The sequence below is a fragment of the Tamandua tetradactyla genome, chromosome 10 (assembly GCF_023851605.1).
Source record: "Tamandua tetradactyla isolate mTamTet1 chromosome 10, mTamTet1.pri, whole genome shotgun sequence".
In the NCBI taxonomy this organism is placed as follows: Eukaryota; Metazoa; Chordata; class Mammalia; order Pilosa; family Myrmecophagidae; genus Tamandua; species Tamandua tetradactyla.
In genome coordinates this window covers 103,832,271-103,851,750 of record NC_135336.1, presented here as the reverse complement: position 1 = coordinate 103,851,750, position 19,480 = coordinate 103,832,271, and the positions used below count along the sequence as shown (strand labels likewise).

Sequence of the window (19,480 nt, the reverse complement as noted above, 5' to 3'; positions counted from 1 at the left end):
TTTGGAATTCAGATGTCCCATCCTCCAATTCACTGATTCTAGCTTCTGTCTCTTTAAATCTACCATTGTAGGTATCCATTGTTTTTTCCATCTTTTCTACTTTGTCCTTCACTCCCATAAGTTCTGTGATTTCTTTTTTCTATTTCTTCTTTTTGTTCAGCCCATGTCTTCTTCATGTCCTCCCTCAATTTATCGATTTCGTTTTTGAAGAGGTTTTCCATTTCTGTTCGTCTATTCAGCATCAGTTTTCTCAGCTCCTGTATCTCATTTGAACTATTGGTTTATTCCTTTGACTGTGCCATATCTTCAATTTTCTGAGTGTGATCCGTTATCTTCTGCTGGCATCTGGGCACTTAATCAGATTTCCCTGGGTGTGAGACCCAGCAGTTTGAAAGACTTTTCTGTGAAATCTCTGGGCTCTGTTTTTCTTATCCTGCCCAGTAGGTGGCGCTCGTGGCGCTCATCTGTCTGCGGATCCCACCAGTAAAAGATTCTGTGGCTCCTTTAACTTTGGAAAACTCTCGCTGTAGGGGAGGGTTGCCAGCCAAAGCGGCTTGGGGGAGTGCCAATCCGAATCTCCCAGCCGGTCCAGGGATCCGTGCGCGGGGAGGCCCGCCAGCCTCCGCGGCTTGGGGGAGCGCTTGCCCAAATTTCCCAGCTGGCCCAGTGCACCAAGCGTGGTGGGGGGGGCGCCAGTCGCCGCGGCTTGGGGAAGTGTCTATCCACTGTTCCCAGCTGGACCGGGAAGCCACGTGTTTGGAAGGGACCCCGGTTGCCGTTCTCCGCAGCTTGGGGATCTCTGATCCAATTCTCCCAGCTGGTCCGGGGGGCCGCACGTGGGAGGAGGGGCACCAGCCGCCATGGCTTGAGGGGACCGCCTGTCCAATTCTCCCAGCCAGCCCGGGAAGGAGGGAGGGAGGGACTCTGGCCGCCTCCCGCCCCAGCCCGGGGAAGCCCGCGCCCCTCGGCAATCTCACCAGAGCAGGTTCTCCCAGCCAGTCAGCCATTCCAGAATGGGGTACGCTGTCTTCTTGGTCTTTGTTGTGGCACTGGGAGCTGTTCTGTATCGTTTCTACTCCCCTAGTAGCTGTTGTGGAGGAGGAACTAAGACCCGCACGTCTTACTAAGCCACCATCTTCTCCAGAAGTCCATGGTACTGGTTTTAACCTTGTATTGTAATTGTAATGTTAATGCAATGGTTTAAGGTTCTCTGGTATTGTTACGGAATGAATGTATTTTGCATATGGGGAAAACATATCTTTTTACAGGGTCCAGAGGGTGGAATGTGCCAGTTTGAAAGGATTTATGTTGTATCCTGGAAAAGCCATGTTTTGATTATAATCGATCTTGTGGGAACAACGGTTTCTTCTAATCCTTATTCAGTACTATAGGTTGGAAACTTGGTTAGGTTATCTCCATGGAGATGTGACTCATTCAAGTGTGGGTATTAAACTTGATTAGGTAGAGACGTGTCTCCACCCATTCCAGGTGAGTCTTGATTGGTTTTACTGGAATCCTACAAAGAAGGAAACATTTTTAGAAAAAGCTAGAAAACAACAAGAGAGAAAGCCACGAGATTCTGTGAGAGCAGAGAACATTGCAGAACCCTGAAGGAGAGTCCACCAGCCAGTGATTTTTGGAGATGAAGAAGGAAAATGCCTCCTGGGAAGCTTCATAAAACAGGAAGCCTGGACAGGAAACTAGCAGACTCCATGTTTGCCATGTGCCATTCCAGGTGAGAGAAAAACCTTGACCATGTGCCTTTCTAGCTAGGAGAGAAACCCTGAACTCCACTGGCCTTCTTGAACCAAGGTATCTTTCCCTGAATGCCTTAGATTGGATATTTCTATAGTCTTATTTTAATTGGGACATTTTCTTGGCCTTAGAACTGTAAACTAGCAACTTATTAAATTCTCCTTTTTAAAAGCCATTCCATTTCTGGTATATTGCATTCTGGTAGCTAGCAAACTAGAACAACATGCAGTGGAGAGTGTTCTAGTCTGCAAGCTGTCACATCAATTAATTATAAAACATTTCAGAGTTTGGTATGGGTTACAATTTCAGAATTTTAAGTTTTTTCTTCTGGCTGCTCTAAGATAACGGAGACTAAAAGAAATAACAATGTAATGAGTCAGCAATTATACTCGTTTGTTAAACCCTACCTTCTCTGTATAACCCCACCATCAATTGATTTGGGCATAGCCCAAAGAGTGGGAGAAAGATCAGAGTTGTGCATGACTTTTCTTTTTAAATCATTTTTTTTCCATTTTTACTGCTATATAATTATATAATGCTATATAATTACTGCTGTGTAATTAAAGCACTCTTCAACAAGTAGTTCAGGACAGATCCCAGAGTTTATCATGGGCTACCATACCATCAACTCAGATTTTTCCTTCTAGCTGTTCCAGAACATTGGAGGCCAGAAGGAATATAGATATTTTTTATCATTACTTTTTTTCTTTTTGTAAAAAACAACATACATACAAGAAAGCAATAAATTTCAAAGCACAGCACCACAATTAGTTGTAGAACAAATTTCAGTGTTTGGCATGGGTTACAATTCCACAATTTTAGGTTTTTGCATCTAACTACTCTAAGATACTGGAGACTATAAGAAATATCAATTTAATGATTCAACAATCATATTCATTTGTTAAATCCTATCCTCACTGTATAACTCCACCATCACCTTTGATCTTTCCATCTCTCTCTTTTGGGGTATTTGGGCTATGGCCATTCTAACTTGCTCATGTGGGAAGGGGCTGTCAATAATATGGGATAGGGAGATGGAACTCTCTGATGCTCTGGAGAGGCTGGGCCTTCTAGGTTTCAGAACCCATCTGGAGGTTGTAGATTTCTGGAAAGTTACACTAGTGCATGAAAGCCTTGTGGAACCTTATATATTGCCCTAGATGTTCTTTATGACTGGCTGGAATGGTTTGGGTTGGGGTCTGGCAAGTTATGATACATAGCAATGTCTAACTGAAGCTTGTATAAGAGTGACCTCCAGAGTAGCCTCTCGATGCTATTTGAACTTTCTCTGCCACTGATACTTTATTAGTTATACTTCTTTTCCTCTTTTGGTTAGGATGGAATTGTTGATCCCATGGTTCCAGGGCTGGATGCATCCCTGGGAGTACTCGCCCACATTGCCAGGGAAACTTTCACCCCTGGATGTCACATCCCAAGTAGCAGGGAGGGCAATGATTTCACTAGCAGAGTTGGACTTAGAGAGAGGGAGGCTACATCTGAGCAACCAAAGAAGTCCTCCAGAAGTAACTCTTAGGTATACCTATAGGTAGGCCAATCTTCTCCACTACCTACCTAAACTTCACAAGAGTAAGCCTCAAGATCAAGGGCATGGCCTATTGATTTGGGTGTCCCTAAAGTTTGACACAGTAGCAGGGGATTCCCTGATGGTAAAGTTCAACAGTTCCATACTTTTTCTCCCATCCCTCAAGGGACTTTGCCAATATGTTTGATTATCTGCTTAATATATTCTAGGGCATAGTTTATTAGTTTATTCTGGAGGTTTTTTCACTCTTTTACAAGGGTTTTCTTGCTGGATGGCTTCGTTCTCTATCTGTTCTTTGACATTCAGTTCAATTATTCTAAGACCTCTAGCATAGGCTCTGCTTAAAATAGTTATATTTTCAGTTCTTGTTTTTCTGTTTCTTGCTCTGCCTGTATTGAGCCTTTGCTTTGAGGAGGGTCTCCTCAGCTATTACAGACCCAGTCAGGTTCTCCAGGACCAGAGACGCCTATGTCTCAGGAGGAGAGAGTAGGTAGCATCAGTTTTCCCTGAGGGTGAGACCCAGCAGGTTATCAGACTTTCCCATGAATTCTCTAGATTCTGTGCTTTCCCTATTCTGCCCTGCATGTGGTGCTTGTCTACTTGTGCTTCCCTCTCGAGTTAAAAGTGATGTGATGCAATGATTTCTAAATGTTGTGTTAGTTAATTTTTTTTTAATTAATAAAAAAAAAAAGTGAAGTGATGTGATGCCTTTAATTTCAGCAACCTTTCCCTGCCAAGGATGTGGTTGGGACAGAGACTGAAGTAGTAAGTGGGTTTTGACTGCTTCTCTTTTCCAGCCCCTGGGGCCTGAATTCTTTGAAGGAGGGATTCCACTTGAGTGGGCCCTGCCCTCTTTTCTTGAGAAAGATATGCCATTTAGGGAATTAACCCCTTTCACCTGACTATTTACTTTGTCTCTCAGCTATGCCTTAGTTCTGCCCTTGCCTGGGGCAATGCTGGAACTTGCGAGTGCTTCCAGTTCTATCTAATGAGCTATTTAAGAAGTTAAAAAAAAAAGAAGAGGCAAAAAAGCCTTTTCATAGCAGGACCCCCACTCTTCAGGTTTGCCAATCAAGAGCTTGAGTTGGTATGGGGCTGTAGGTATTGCCAGACTCTATGTACCTCCTTATCTTGGGATCCAGCCCTTTTCCAGTATTTTGTGCTATCCAACTCAAAAAGCCTCTAGTTTTTTTCCCCCCTGTCAGCCACTCCTCCTCTCTGCTGGGGAAAAAAACCTCCTAGTTCATTCAGTGCTTATTCCAGGTTTATCTGTGCTGGAGGCCTCTTTTGAGTAGTCAGAATTTGTTAATTAATTCTGCAATTGAAGCTTGGTTGAACTAAGCCCTTGCTACTGGTAAAGTCTATTCCCTTCCCTTCAGGGAACCAGCCTGCCATGCCTCTGAGGGAGGGTCGCCAACGTCCGTGGCTTGGGAGACTTACAGGTCTGTGTGGGGTCTCAACCGTTCCACCTCATCCAGACTGGTGCACACTATGTGTCCGGTCACTGATGTGGGCCCAGCAGTTGCTCTGTACTGTTCTTGGCTATTTACTAGCTGCTCTGGAGGATGAACTAAATTGACCTCACTATACCCCCATCTTGTCCCACCTGGACTGTAGCATTTTAACAATAAATTGTGAGTAGATATTTAATCTCTGCTGTGGTCATAGCAGCATTTGCATATCTCTGTTGTAATATTTTTTGCTGATTGTATTTTTTCTCAGAACATCCTTTGCTTCCATAGATGCCCTCATCTACAGGAGGTTTTAGATCTGGCTGCATTTGTACAATGCACATGACAGGGTTGTCTCTTTGCCTTAGCTTGCGTGAAGGGAATGGTCTTCCTCCCCCTTATAATTTTCTCCAGTGCTGCGCTGTAAGGACCAACAGTTTCCTTACCTCTGTACCTCGTACCTCATCCTTGAGCAGGGAAGATTTGGAATAAAGCAATGATACTATTCTTGTAGCAGCAATGGTAATATTGTCTCAACTTCTGTGCTAGTCACTTTGTTACATGCTCCTAAATATTTTTTATTCTTCACAACCACCTTGGAAGGTAGAGATGAGGAAATTGTCAGGCTTAAAGAGGTTACATGACTTGTCCAAAGAAATGGCCGAGGCAGAACTGGAATCCAGATCCCCCAGACTCCAGTGTCCATGGTTTGTTCTATGACCTTAAACCTGGGTTATGTGAAGAGCTTACCCCCTTTGCTTTGGAAGTGAGCAGGTCATGCTGTCATTCACATGATTTATTTGCTGAGACAACTTGTCTTTCTTGAGTGTTCCTGGGGTCCTCAGAGCAAGGTGTCCTGAAGTTAGTCCAGTCCATCACCTGCCAGTTGAACTGGTACAAAAGGACAGAAGAGGGTATCTAATATGTAAGTTCTGTATGATAGGGTGTGGAGAACACGTTGGGAAGCTGCTGCTCTAGCTAAAGGCTTTTACTTTGTTACGACTTTTTACCACAAAAACCAAATCACATGTTTTGATTTGTTTTAGATGGGGAGGGATTAAAGGAACTAAGGAATGTATGTGAAGGGAATTAGGAAACTCAAGCTAGATTGAGCTCAGTCTGAAGTTTGGAATACAAGAGGTTAAAAGGATCCAAATTAAATAGATGTGTTCTCTCCTCCTTGCTTGAAATGTTTTGTTGCTGTGTGTGTGTGTGTGTGTGTGTGTGTGTGTTTGTGAATACGGATGTTGAAAAAAATCAATGCAAAGTGACCAGTGTTAATAGTCACAATAAAAGTTAATGTCTGTTAGGTACTAATGGTCTGGAATCCCTTTTACTATTATCATTATTAACATCAATTTAACACCCTCAGAGACTTTACCCTCCTTTGCCATTGCTATTGTAATAGGAATAAATGCCATTTTCCTCTGGTTGTTAATTTATCTTTTAAAAAGAGAACATCGGCAAGATCCTGCCCATAAACAATCCCAAATACCATGCAATCATTGTTTCAGCCAGGAAAAATGAATATTAATGAGACTGTGCCCTGGCCATTGGGACAAACTCTGCAGGCTTCAGGCAGTATTTCTGTTAATGCGCTGAATCATAAACTTGGGTTAGAAACAAATAATTTTACTCAAAACTCATCATAAAGATTATGCGGCACATTCCTCATTTTATTTCTGACATGTTGATAGTCTAATAAAAGGCTTAGGGCACCCGCCATATTGATCAGCATCTGCTTCCTTTGGAGGTTTTTCAGTCCGGTCAAGCAGAGGAGGCTGGTGAGTTCACAGGTCTGGAAAAGCTCACAGGAAGAACCAATCTTCAAAGCATCTTAAATTTGCAGTCCTTCATCCAGGGGTGAAAGTCTCCTTGGTGGCATAGGAGATGATTCCCAGCCCTGGCACCATGGGCTCAATAATTCCATCTTGACCAAGTGGGGGAAAAGAAATGTAACTGATAAAGTATCAGTGGCCGAGAGAGTTCAAATAGAGTCAAGAGGCTTCTCTGGAAGTCACTCTTATGCAAGCTTCCTCTCATAACTTGCCAAACCCCAACCAAAACCATTCCAGCCAGTCATAAAGAACACCTAGGGTAATATATAAGATTCTACAAAGGTTCCATGCACTAGAATAATTTTCCAGAAACCTACAACCTCCAGATGGGTCCCTGGACCAGATAAGTCCTGAAACCTAGCCCAGTCTCTCCAGAACATCAGATAGTTCCATTTCCCTTCCCCATATTATTGCAGCCCCTTCTAACATGAACAAGTTAAAATGGCCATAGCCCAAATACCCCTAAAGAGAAGGATAGAAAGATCAAAGGTGATGGTGGAGTTATACAGAGAAGGTAGGGTTTAACAAATGAATACTATTGTTGAATCATTAAATTGATATTTATTTTAGTCTCCAGTATCTTAGAACATTAGATGTAAAAATCTAAAATTATAGAACTGTAATCCATACCAAACTCTGAACTCTGTTCTGCAACTAATTCTTGTGCTGTGCTTTGAAATTTATTGCTTTTTGTATATATGCTATTTTTCACAAAAAAGAAGAAAAAGCCGATTATGATGATAAAAAATATTTATTCCTTCTGGCCTCTTATATTCTGGAGCAGCTAGAAGGAAAAATTTGAAGGTATGGTAGCCCATGACAAACTCTGGGATCTGTCTTGTAGCTACTTGCTGAAGAGTGCTCTGAAAATTATTGCTTATTTTGCTCTTTGCTTTGTATATATATTATACAATTTAAAAAGCTAAATAAATAAACAAACAAAAAATTTGCCATCCTTCTTGACAGCAGACCATTTATCTTGAGCTCCAGTAAAGCCCTTCGACATGAGCCAGGCTGAGGTCCTGGGCCATCCTCCCCAAGGAGCCCAATGTTCCCAGGGGGATCTGATCCTGTGTAACTGGGTGGCCTCGAATTAGCATGTTGGATGTTAGCCAAAAATTATGGGTGACACCGTTCTTCTGGGATAAGTCTGATTTATTTTAAGCCTAAAAATGTATAAACAGTTTGGTAGAATTTCCAGAACTACAAGAGTCTTGGCAGCTATGACAATGCTATTATGCTGTCCCTCTGTTCTCTACTTCCAACAGTATTGCTTGGCATTCACATGTGCCACATCAGCTTCTGCCCTCTGCTGAAGAGATTTATGTTTTTAAATGTTTGACTGAACATAGGTCATCCTCCTACAATTTTGGGGTGGCGGATGGAGGTGATTTTTCTCACGACTCTGTGTCTTCTTCAAAGGGGAAATGTCCTGATTCTGTTTTGGACCTTCCTTAGGGCTCAGGTGTTCAGGGCTGTTGAACTCCATGCACAGTTCACTTCCTCCCTTGAGCTGATTCCACTACAGAGCCATTCCTGCAGTGAGAAGTACCGCAGTACTAAAGAGAAAGCCAGCACTTTTAACAGCATCGTTGAAGTGTTACATGCTTTCTGTGCATCTGGGTGTGTAAATCATCTTTGGGAAAAGGGACTCACATATCTCAGAGTCACTAAAGTACAACAGTGCCATTTTGTTGGTTACAGCAAAAAAAAGAGAGAGGGAAAAAGTCACTAACTGTGCAGCAAAAATTAGGGAGGTTTGGAGCTATATAGGATCTGGCCAAACGTATCATATATTAGTCTGGGTCTTCTGAAAAGCAAGCACCAGGATGGTATTAAAAATGCATGGGTTTTATTAGAGGAAAACCTCTGTGAGAAAAAATGGGAGGGAGCCAGAAAAAGCTGGGAGAGATGGCATAACTCAATTCAAGTATGGCCCCTTAAGGAAAGAGGAAAGTAAGGTTGGGAGGAAGAGTCCTGGACAGACCAGCTACAGTCTCAAGAAGGTTTCCCAAGGCTTTAGGGAAACCCTGTGTCTCTAGGGATGAGGCTGCCACCTCAGTCATTGGCTGGACCAGCCTTTGGGATATGTGGGCTCTGTCCACACACAGTGATGATGAATTTCAAACAGCAACCCTTGGTCAGTACTTTCCTAGGGCTGCTGTAACAAAGTACCACAAATTGGATGGCTTAAAACAAAATAAATGTGTTTCTTGCATTTCTAGAGGCTAGAAATCCAAAATCAAGGTGTGAAGTCTGTAGGAGTAGGTGATAGCTTGTAGGCTATCTAACTCAATCTCTGCCTCCATCACATGGTTGTTCTCTCTCTCTTCCAACTTCCTTTTCCTATAAGATAACCAATTATATTGGGTTAGGGCCAACTCTAACCTGGTTTGGTTTCATCTAAACTAATCACATTTTCAGAGACTTTATTTCCAAATAAGGTCACACTCATGGTATGGGGTGTTTGGACTTGGGCATATCTTTTGGGAGGACACAATTCCATCCATAATAGTCGGCTATATACCCTTTGCTTGGAAGTCTGTGAGGCATGTTCTCATTGCTGCCCAGTGCACTCCTTTGAGCTTGTCTTCTCAACTTGGAACAGAGAAGGGTCCCTTTATTACATACCTATTTTGTTCAAACACTATGCTACATCCTGGAGCCACCTTTTGAAGAGATGAGAGCAGGAGGCCGTGAGCCCACAGCACAGAGATACTCTTACCTGCCAGCCTGTCTTTAAAGATGGACCCTGTAAAGACTTCATGCAAATAGCAGAACTGGTATTAGAACCCTCAGTTCAGCTCCAATCATGCAGGAGATGGCTGTTCTCTTTGCGACCTCCTCTCTAAAGTAAGGATCTCATTCTCCCTTGACAAGGCATAATTCAGACTTTTCCATTCATGTTCTTCCTCCAGTTTGTACCAGATGGGAACTGATATTCACACCATTGTTTACTTTACTGAAGTCAGGATTCTCATTTGTCTTTGTGATTTTGTCTAATTACAATTCCAGTAACCTTCTGTCTCTTCCATGTTTAATGATGGGTCATCATGTTTCTTGAGACCTTTATGTGGTTTCTGGAGCCAAACTGTCTACCTGGTTTGTAATCCATCTCGGCTACCTAGTGGATGAAAATTTTGGGTGAGTTATTCAAGTACTCTGTGCCTTGGTTTCCTTATTAGTAAACAGATAATAATAGCACCTACATATTATGGGTGTCATGAAGACTGGATGTGATAATATATACAAAGCTCTTAATGCAGTGTTCAATAAATGTCAGTTAGTATTAGTTAAACCTTATGAAATGGCCAATTTTCCAAGTCAGAAATCATTATGTATTGGCAATTGCATAGAAAAATTATTCTTGAGTAAAGCTTTTTTGGTTCAGAAACCTCTTTATTCTCTCTGGGATGCTCAGTTGCCCAGTTCAGTAGCTGGCATGAGTTCTTCCTGCCTTCTTGTCAGGAATCAGCATATTATCCCATCCAAACCCTGTAACTTGAAGGTAGGTCTTAGAAAGAACAAAGACATCACTTCTTTCTCATCTGTCTTTGTGTCTTCCTCATAGCAGTCAGTGTCCATGCATGACCTTGGTCTACATAAGACCACCCTGGTGTGGGTGTTCAGCCTGTGAGAGAAGAAGGCCCTCTCCATGTTGAGAGAACAAAATAAGTCAACATCAGACTGACTCCTTCTGCCCCAGGAAGGACCATTCATCCCGGTAGACTTGCCTGCAGGGAATGACCATTGATACAGGTGGACTTACCTGTGGGGAGTACAATACAGGTGGACTTACCTGTAGAAACCATCATCAGTCCAGGTGGACTTGCCCACAATGAAGTAGATCTGGTTTGCAGCTTGTCTTTGAGGAAAATAACCTGCCTTCTGGGAGACCACATGTGAACCTTCAACGCCAGCTACGGAGAGGGTTCCTCCTAAGAATTGGGCCAGGTCTCTGCATGGGCAGGACCTGCAAGGTAAATAAGGAGAGGTCCTGGAATTGTGGCTGGGACACCTAAAATCATAGGAACTCCTTGAGGTCAAGACATTTACTTTCCAAAGCCTGTTAAGTTACCAAAATGGAGTTTTAACATTGTTACATGATGGAGCAGTTTAACATTATGAGAAGAAAGCCTTGGATTCAGAATGTAGAATGAAGTCATTTTGAGCCCATCTGTGTGGCTGTGTGTAGCATTTTTCCTCTCCAGAACCTCACCTGCAGACGGAGGACTTTGTATCAAAGGCAGGATGGTAAAGGTACCTTATCTCCAAAACCATCTCTAATAGATGGACACAAACTCCATGAAGCACAGTTTTGGGAGGATTTTAAGGCTTTCCCCAGAGCTCAGCTGGGAAGGTAATGAGAAAATGAAGGAGATGGAGGAAATTCAGTTTAAATGATTGTCTGTAAATCCTGTTCCAAGTGATTCCTAAGGATTCTTTCTGTTCCATTGCCCATTGGATGTTCTACTTGTTCCTTGGAAAGATTTAGGTTCTGAGGAAATGAGAAATAAGGCAAAGACATGGAAGTGTCTGGAAAGGGTGAGAGAACTTTTGCAGCTTGGAGAACCCAGCAGCTTGCTGTGCTGGGTAGGACTCGGACAGCATTGTCCTGCCACACAGGTTTTACTCAGGACTCTGACAAGTCCTAATACAAGTGAGACAATAAAGTCCTGTGGGATAATGAATGGCCAAAGAGTCCTATATTCTCTCACTGCCAAAGCATAAGCAATTTTATCTGGCTGCTATCAGGACCCCCTGTTCTCATTCCCTTCACCTTTCTCTTAAGCCCTGTGATGGTTTGAAGCTGTATGTACCCCAGAAAAGACCATGTTGTTAAAACTAATCCATTCTGGTGGGTGTGGATCCCCTGTAAGTAGGGTCTTTTGGTGAGTAGAATCTTAAGTTGAGATATAAACCACCTCTTTGAGAGTGGAGTCCTTAATAAAAGGATAAAATACAGAGAGAAAACAAAGAAAAAAAGCCAGAGAAGTTGAGAGAAAAGGACCCACATTGAGAAGCTCAAAAAGAAAATCACAGATGGAGCAGCTAGAGGGTGTAAGCAATTAAACCTGGGAGAGAAGAACAAGCACATATCAACATGTGCCTTGCCACGTGACAGAAGAGTCCCATATTGCCAGCAGCCTGTCTTCAGAGTCTAAGTATCATCTTGATGATGCCTTGATTTAGAAATTTTCATGGCCTTGGAATTGTAAACTTTTAAGTTAAAAATCCCATTGTAAAAGCTAGCCCTTTTTTGGTATATATATTGCATTTGGTCAGCTTTAGTTAAGCAAAAAAGGCCCAAAAACCATCTGTGACCAATCTTTAAGGACACTACTCTACCTATTCAGTCCTATTCTTTCTCTCTCTATTTCTCATTCCACCTATCTCTCTCTCTCACCACTCTACTTCCTCCACATTATTTCTTTCTGGTTTTCCTTCTAAATTTATGAACATTTTTAATCACTGTCTTTCTAGCTTCCTTTTCCCAGACTGTGCTTATTCGTTCCCCAGCTAAATTTTTCAAGGAGAGCAATTACATATTTCCAGAAACACATTCTTCACAGGTCTTCCATTACTATACAGAGCACACAGTCATTACATCCAACAGAGCATTACATCTATACAGGGACCACATCCAATGAAGATCTGTTTGACTGTGAAAACACTAAGTTGATGTTAGTGGGTTAAACCCTTCCTTTCACCTTGCATTATTTCATGGAATTAGATGTGACCTTGGAGTTTATCTGGTTCAATACCTCTCATTTACCTGATGAGGAATCTGAAATTCAAAGAGAATAGTGATTTTCCCAAGATAGGTTTGGTTAGTGGTAGAGACAGAACTATTCCATCAAAGCTTGAACTTCCCACTAAAAGGTTTTTTCTTCTCATTTTAATACCCAAACTAGCATCTAATACATAATTATAGTATGGGCATCTCAAAACGGACTCTCTTTTAGTTTTAGGGTACAATTTTTGTAGGCAATATAATTTATGTGCAGAGCAGGCAGCCAAATTTGTGACTCAATTTCAGTGGCATAGCAAGTTCTTCCAATCTAAAATCTCTAAAATTTTATTCATTTTTAGCTAATTTTTGAAATTAATTTCAAGTTTAACCAGATCTATTTCAAATGATGAATTGGAAGCATATTGCCCTTTCCCACCTACTTCATAACCCTGGAAAGATTTAAAGCAGTCAGCATAAGACTGAAGATGGAGACCACAGCCCAAGATATGCACATGCAGACATCCCATAGATGTTCAAAGCAGCCTACAAGCTGTTCATTATCTAGAATGGAGGAAGTGGAGAGCAGGTAGTAGAAAGCTGAAGGGTTGTTTGTTGGAGTATGACTGTGGGAGTCAACAATCAGGCCACTGCTTCACTTCTCCATTCTTCAAAATATTTGAGCTCTAACATTGCAAAAGAGAGACAGCAGACTCAAAAAATGGAAAAATATCTGCTTGAGGAAATTGAATTAATGGAGCAATCAGGATGTGTAACTAATACATCAAAGGGGTAAGAGAGGGTTTTGATGCCATTAAACAATATCAGGTTTTTCAAAAAGAACCAAGTATCTTGGGAATTTGAAAAAAATGCATATAATGGTTGAAATAACCATTACCATCAGATTTGCTGATAATGGAGGAGACACTTGTGAAAAACCAATTGGTGAGCTGGGAGGTCAGGTTTAGGAATTCTCCAAGAACATGGTACAAAGAAAAATGAAGACAGGAAGGGCAGAACTAGAATTTACAACACTCAACTAATTAGCATTCCAGAAGGAAAGAGACAGACCATCACAATGGGAAAATTTCAAAGAAATAATAACTGAGAATTTCCAAAAAAGGGAAAAGTCTCCACATTTTTAGGTTGAAAGAGCCCCAACAGTACCAAGCAGGATTACATGCACACACACACACTCTACACACATCACTCTACACACAGTGAACTTTTAGAACAATAACCAGGAAGCTCTTTTGAAAAAAGGATCAGATGATAGATATTTTAGTCTCTATGGGTCTTACAGTCTCTAGTACAATCACTCAACTCTGCCATGTGGCTGAAGGCAGCTGCAGACCATACATAACAAATAAGTTTTGCTGTGTTTCAATAAAACTTTATTTACACAAGAATGATGGGCCAAAAGTGGCCCATGGTTTGCTAACTCCTGACTTCGAGCATCAAGCATGCACAATAATCAAGTGTTGAGAGGAAGAAAATGGCATGCAAGGGAATGACAGACTGATAGCTGACTTCTGAAAAATAACACTGAATGTCAGAAGGTAATGTAGCAACAGTGTCTTCCAAATTTTGAAAGAAAAGAACTTTGAGCACTAAACCAGAGACCTGTTTAGGGATATAAGGAATCACAAAGATTAGTACCCTCAGACTCATTTAGAGGTTATACTCTGTCAAGAAGAAAAGTGAACCCAGGAAGAAATAACAACATATGAGAAACACCAGTAAGTGAAAATATTGATTGTAAATAACACTTTTAACCGAGAATCTAGAACTAAAATTGCAGATCCTATAAACAAGGAATTTGCCAAGCAGGGCTGGTCAGAGAGCACAGGAAAATGAAATTGTTTCTAACGTATTGAGCGGAAGGCAGGGTGTAAGGATACAGAGACCGATTATTCCCAGATGTTTTTAGAGACCAACCTGAAAACGCAAAAACATGTAGAAGTGGCAGCCATTGATTTAAGTTTATGCTATTACTTTTGTAACCTACAGAAATTCTAGGATTAGAAAAAAATTTTTTAACCTTATACTTCTTTATCTTAGAAAGCCACTAAAACAATCCATTTTACAGGGTTTATACCTTCATTACTTATACAAGGGTTAGAAGGGATAATATTTTCCCTACACAGTTTTTGGAATGATTTTCAATTTATCAAACTCTAATCTTCGTATTGCTATTAATATGAAACAGGACAATGTGTTTTATACAGAGGCCCATGGAATTTAAAGATGAGAGAGAAAACTAAGAAAACACTATTTTTTTACTATATTCAAGAAATAAACTATTCAAGAAAACCCCTATAATGAGGTTAAGTTGAAGGCCAAATTATAGTTAAAATTTAGAAAAATTACCTGCATTCTCTTTGGAATAAAAATGCTAATTTTTGAAAAGTTTCTGGAAAAGGGCACAATGGATATCTTCTTTTAAGTATACTATTGAACTCTAGCAAACAGATACAGCTTTTTACAAAAAATGTTGCACTGTTAAGCCATTCAAACTTTTCCAGCGTAGCAAAGGCTTTGTACACGTACTTTCCCTGATCTTTATATGTGTGAGAGCAAATTTATAAAACTACCTTGGGGAGGGGCAGGTAACAGGAAAACTTGTAAAATTCACCCTTGGTTATAATCATTCTTTGAGAGAAGGGGGCCACTGGGGAGGGAGCATTAGGGTTTTGGTAAGTCCTTACTGCCAACCACTGTTGTTCACTCCCCTCAAAGCTGAAAGTCCTCCACAGGGCTACAGTTTACTTTTCTGAATGGAACTTCCATTTCCTACAGAATCATATGGTCTGGCCAAGGCAAGCCAATTGCAGGTCCTGAGTAGGCCCCAGCCGGGCTGCTATCTGGTCTTCCTCACATTTCTCTCCCTATTCTGCCAGTTCTGCATGCTAAATCATAATCCTTCTCTTTCTTAAAAGCATTTCCTGAGCCCTCTCTCCACCTGCCCTGTGCCCTGGATCCCAATGGACTTGAAGATAATTGTCCACCTCCCAATTCCTGGCACCTGTAACTATGTTGTTCTGTGGAAAAGAGAATTCAGGTTATGGATAGAACTAGTTGAAGTTGATAATCAACTGACATTGAAATGGGAAAATTATCCTGGATTGTCCAGGTGGTGCCAATGATATAAAAATGGTTCTTAATTTGGAAGAAGGAGGTGGAAGAAGGGAGTTAGAGAAACTCAACCTACCGTCGCCAGATTTGTAGATGAAGGAAGAGGGTCACGAGCCAAGGGATGTGGCCAGTCTCTCTAAGCTGGAAGAGACAAGGAAATGGGTTTTGCCCTAGAGCCTCCAGAAGGAATGTAGCCCTGCTGACAATGTGATTTTAGCCCAGTTAAACCCATTTGGCCTTTTGACCTGGAGAGACGTGAAGGAATAAACCTGTGTTGTTTATGGCCACTGTGTACACAGTGATTTGTTATAATAGCAATAGGAAACTAATACAACCTCCCAGCACTGCATACCCGAAACTTGGAGTGGAGCATTCTTTGTCGTGCATGTGTATGTATATGTGTGTATACGTGTTCATGTGCGTGCTTCTTTTAATTTAGGTAGCTGGATTATTCATCCTGCAAGTTGGTAAGTCTCCACTCTGACTTGTTCATCCTTTTACCCTACAGGGGGAGATGGAGAAATAGAGAGCACCAACGACATCCTAGGCTAGATTTTCTAAGTCATCAGCCACTGTTTGCACCCCTTGCATCCTGTGATTGGCCTCCTCTCTCAGAGGAAGTCCCCTCTCCTTGACCCACTGTCCCAGGTGTGGATGTTAATCTCTTCCTTGGCCCTCCTGCTGGAGACTGGTTGAGCCCTTACTGAAGGTGTTTATTATCAGGTTCACCCATGTCTGGCCAGTGCTGGATGCCTGGTGCTCACAAGCCACTGAATGTAAGTTTCCACCTTGGGGATGGGGAGCACCGGAGAGCAGCACTGGCAGTACCTCTGAGATTTTAGTTGAAAATCCGTTTTGGAGCCAAAGGCATATGACTTTCAGTGAGAACAGTCTGCTCTTGCTTTGGTGCTTGACCTTGGTGGTGGTGTTTCAGCTCTCTCCAGAGGTGGTGTACTCACTCACACTCCTTTCCAATGTTGCTTATACTTTCACACAGTCAGGTGACTGTGGCTTCTCTCCCATTTACTGAAGTCAGCCACAGTCACTGAGCTTGCCCTGTATGACGATGCTGTGGTAGTTGAGCCATTTCCCAGGGAAACTGCGGGCTAAGCCCTGCTTTTGAAAGTGAGAAGGCATTTATCCTGAAGGTTTGGAAGTAGGCCATTTTTGTCCAAGGCCTATTTCCTACTCACCAGTATTGGAGTGGGAATAAGTCTGGTTTAAGTAAAAATAGTATTTTCTATCGCTTCTCGGCCTTTTGGCTAAGATCAAGTGTAGTATCTGTTCTTATCTGTTTAATATCTGATATGTCCTCTATCTGAGGACAATATATTAAATGGATTTTTGGAGCAGGGAGACGGAATAGGAGCTTGCTCCATCCACTTCACACATCGACCTGATATTGCAGTACGTCCAGGAGCGGTACACCCCCCCTCATAAAAAAAAATAGTACTTTTTTATTTGAGAACCAATGGAAAAGGGCACAAGATGTCATATTTTTTGGGGGGGGTATGAACATCTTTTATTAAATATTTAAAAAAATGGGTTTGCCACTTGTTATTTTAAGTAATGGAAGTAAGCAGAAGGAACGCATGGTCCATTTCAGGAGCTTCACACCCACTAAGCTATATAACAAGGTGCCATGGGAGCCCTCCCCTTATTTTATTCTCATTGCCTCTTCCAGCTCTCTTGTTGACCATCCCTTTTCATTTCAAAGCCCAGATTGTAGGGGCAATGTTTGAGATAGGCTATAGTCCACTTGGTTGTAAAAAGGATCCATTCAAATCCTATCCTCTCTTATGTCTCAAAAATGTCACTACCTTATATAAAATCCACTTTCACTTCATTGTGTTGTATGAATATTAACACACACATGTGGATGCTGAATAGTTTCTACCCAGACCCTGGTAATTGACCTGCAAAGTGTGTGACTGTTAATGGTCCCTTCTGAATATCCCTGGCTTGGAAACTCACACTTTGAAAATGACTCAACATGATGGAGGTAAAATGGCAATCCGGACGTGACCTGTTATTTGCTATTTTACTAGGGGAGGGAGGTATCTTACAGCACACATGTTCTTATAGAGAACACACAGCTGCTCACATCAGACTTAGGGCATGCTTTCCTCTTCTTGCATATGACATCACAATATTTTTAACAGGTGCATTTTAACACCTAAAAAACGGAACAGGATGGATTTGGTTTAAAGAAAACCAAACAAAGAAAAATAGGAGAACTTCAGTTATTCTAGGGGGCAAGGGGAGGACTCCACTATCTCACTCATTCACTCAGCACATATTTTGAGCATCTTCCACAGATTGGGCACCATTCTAGATGATAGGATACAGTGAAAAATGAGACAAGTGGGGTCTCTGTTACGATGCAGCTTATAGTGAAAGGATGGAGGAGATGGACAGTCAGTAAATCAGTAAAGCAATAAGAAAACTATCCTGAGTGACATCTTCTCTACAGAGAACTGAAACAGAGTGATATGAGAAAATGACTGTGATATCTATTTTAGATCAATTGGTTAGGGATCTTAAGGGAAATCAGAAGGTCAAGAAGAGTCCAGCCATGGGAAGTTGAGCAAAGAACAAAAACAAATAAAGCCAGTGTACTTGGATCCTGGCAAGGTGAAGTTGAGAAATGAGACAGAGACTGACCAGGGATCAAACAATGCTGGGCTTTGTGAAATGTTGAAAAGCTCATTGTGCCACTCTAGCCTCAGTTGCTGTTACTCCAATACTTTTCATTGCACATCAGTATGAAGCTAGTATTGTGACAAGGTCCAAGCTGGGTGGAGGTAAAATGCATGATAGGGCATGGAGGATTTGAAGCAATGATATCTGTGGGATTGACCTATGGGAAGAGCGCCTCAAGCCATTAGGGAAGGATGGGAGGCTATCTTAATTTATTTAAAGGATAAATGGCTACTCAAAAGTAGAATATATGACAATAGCAGCAAAATTTAAAACTGATGCTTATTAAAAGATATCACTAAGAAAATGAAGAGATAAGCCACAGACTGGGGAAAAATATTGGCAACATGCATATTTGATAAAGGATTTGCAGCCAGAACATATAAAGAGTTCCTACAAATCAACATGAAAAAGAAGAAGCACACCCAATTCAAAAGACTTGAACAGACACTTCACAAAAACAGATACATGAGTAGTCAGTAAACACATAAAAACTCAAATTAAACACACCTTGAGATGCCATTTCACACCCACTAGACATAGATAAATTTTAAAAGGCTGAAAACATCAAATGCTTGTGAGAATTTGAACATAGTTCGTGATAGTATGAAATGGCACAACCATTTGTAAGCTGACAGTTCCTTTTTTAAAAATAAACTTCACCATTTATCTGTAATATTTTTTCAAAAATAGTGGACATAGTAAGCCATTTTTGTCCCCTTCGCCCGTTAGCTGCAGAACCATTTGCACAAATTAAAAGGTACTTTGAAGCTGGTAAAAAAAGTAGAACTGCTCTGCTTGAAGTCTGGAATATGAGGCTCCACCCTTCTCACAGTTCTCCTTCTACATTCCCTATGTGATAGTTGCCTTGAACCCTTCCACACACCTGGATTTTTCAAGGTATAGTGTGAGAAACATTTCAGTGAATTATCGACAATTAGTTTTAAGGTTTAAGGTACACCTGCCTGATGATCCTACAAATCTACTTCCTAAGCATTTCCCAAGATAAATGAAAGTAATTATCCATGAAATGACTTGTACAAGAATATTTATAACAGGTGTTAATAAAAAAAAACTGGAAATAATCCATGAATTCATTGACAGGGAAATGGATAAACAAATTGTAGTATATCCACAAAAACAAATACTTTTGACTCAGGCAACATCATGAATGAATCTATAAGACATTTCATTGCATGTAAAGGAACTGGTCACAAAGTGAATATGTAGTATGGGTCCATCTATGTAATGTTGAAGGGCAAGCAAAAATAATCTATGCTGATAAAAATCACAACAGTGGTTGCTTGTTGGAGTAGGGACTGGCTGG

General features: G+C 41.2%; 1 non-coding gene across 1 annotated transcript; it reads left to right on the top strand.

Moving 5' to 3' along the window:
• Positions 1–16,695: 16,695 nt before the first annotated feature.
• LOC143649010 (U2 spliceosomal RNA) lies at positions 16,696–16,886 on the top strand. Its single transcript, XR_013158892.1, has one exon. It is a non-coding gene; the product is annotated as a U2 spliceosomal RNA (small nuclear RNA).
• The last annotated feature ends 2,594 nt before the right edge of the window (positions 16,887–19,480 follow it).